This window comes from Cebus imitator, unplaced genomic scaffold, assembly GCF_001604975.1.
Source record: "Cebus imitator isolate Cc_AM_T3 unplaced genomic scaffold, Cebus_imitator-1.0 Scaffold92, whole genome shotgun sequence".
NCBI lineage: Eukaryota > Metazoa > Chordata > Mammalia > Primates > Cebidae > Cebus > Cebus imitator.
Window position 1 is genome coordinate 4,645,481 of NW_016107407.1, and position 2,002 is coordinate 4,647,482.

Below are 2,002 nucleotides of genomic sequence, written 5' to 3' on the forward strand. Positions count from 1 at the left end.
GGCCCCAGGTGATCTACCAGTCTCAGCCTCCCAAAGTCTTGGGATTACAGGAGTGAGCCATTGTGCCTGGCCCTGATTTATCTTTTTGTTGTTGAGTTGTAAGAGTTCTTTATATAATCTGAATATTAAATCCTTATCAGACATGTGATTTCTTAGTATTTTCTCCCATTCTGTAGGTTGTCTTTTCACATTCTTGATAATGTCCTTTGATGCAAAATATTTATATTTATTTATTTATTTTGGGGATTTCCAGCAAAACCTGAAAGCCTGCTACACAAATTCTAAAAAAGCTGTGACACTCAAAATTTTTTTTTTAAGAAAAAGAAAGGGAAGAGGAACTGTATTTTACTTTTGTTGCTGACTTTCTACAGTTTTATATATATATGTATATATATATATGTATGAGTATATATTTATATATAAAATATATGTATGTATAATATAAAAATGTATGTATGTATAAAGATTTATAGATAAATATTATTTATATATAAATTGTATGTGTATATATAAATATATGTATGTGTACGTATATACATTTACATATATACATTTATATACATGTATTTATTTATATATTTTTGAGACTGAGTTTCACTCTTGTTGCCCAGGTTGGAGTGCAATGGCATGATCTCAGCTCACTGCAACCTCCACCTCCCAGATCCAAGCAATTCTCCTTTCTCAGCCTCCCCAGTAGCTGGCATTACAGTCATGCACCGGCTAATTTTGTATTTTTAGTAGAGACGGGTTTCTCCATGTTAGTCAGGCTGGTCTTGAACTCCCAGCCTCAGGTGATCTGCCCACCTCCGCCTCCCAGAGTGCTGGGATTACAGGCATGAGCCACCATGTCTGGCCGGTATTTATATATACAAATGTGTGTGTGTGTGTGTGTGTGTGTATTTAAAACCAAGGCTGGGCACAGTGGCTCATACTTGCAATTCAGTGCTTTGGGAGGCCGAGGTGGGAAGATACCTTGAGGCCAGAAGTTCAAGACCAGACTGGCCAATATAGTGAGACCCCATCTCCATAAAACCTTTTAAGAATAGCCAAGCATGGTGGCTGCATGCCTGTAGTTCTAGCTACTTGAAAGGCTGAGGTAGGAAGATAACTTGAGCCCAGCAGATTTGTAGCCCAGCTACGGTGAGCTATGATTGCACCACTGTTCCAGCCTGGATGACACTATGAGACCCTGTCTATAAAACAAAAGATGAAATAAAAAAAAAAAATTAAGAAACTCAAGAAATTTCTGTGGAACAAAATGCCCATTTGCCCTTAATACCTCAAGTTCTACTCTACTCTAATAAGGGTGACAGACGAAACCTGCACCTAAAATCACTTGTCAATGGGACTGTTTCTTGTGTTCTCTTTTCCATTTCTTCTCTGTTACAATCTGAAGCTTCTAATACCGTGCGCATGTTAAGGTTCCCTATTCCTGCCTGGCTCTTGTTCTTTTCAGATTGTCAGTTAGCAGTTGTATTGTTAAGTACAAATCACTTTCATTCCCCTTATTCGTCCTGGACCCCAGAGAGGTGGCCTTCCCCCGTGGTGGGATGTGTCGCTAGGCAACTGTTCAGTGTGTTTACATCATAGGAGAGGCCCTGGGGCTTAGACTGTGCTGAGGTCCCAGGTGGGGCCTCTAAGGAGAAGACGCCCTTGACTCTGTGTTTGCCTAAAGCTTTCCTCTCTGTTTCCTGGACACTCACCAGTCGCAGTGACTCCTGAATACACCCGTGCTTAGACAAGTGGGTTCCCTTCTGCTGCATGGCTTGGACTATCTCTAACCTGCAAAGGAATCCCTGTCTTCTCTCTGCATCCATTCCACTGACAATAAAAACTTTCAGTTTTCTTTTCTTTCTTTTCTTTTTTTTTGACAGAGTCTTTCTCCATAGTGAGATGAGATCTCACTATGTTACATAGACTGGTCTTGAACTCCTGGCCTCAAGTGACCCTCCTGCCTCAGTCTCCCAAAGTGTTGAAATTACAGCTAAGAGCCACCATGCCC

The 2,002-nt window shown here is 40.6% G+C and overlaps 1 non-coding gene across 1 annotated transcript; it reads right to left on the minus strand.

Annotated features, from left to right (window-relative positions):
- Positions 1-240: 240 nt before the first annotated feature.
- Positions 241-301, minus strand: LOC119472288. The gene has a single exon (XR_005201407.1). It is a non-coding gene; the product is annotated as a U7 small nuclear RNA (small nuclear RNA).
- Positions 302-2,002: the final 1,701 nt, after the last annotated feature.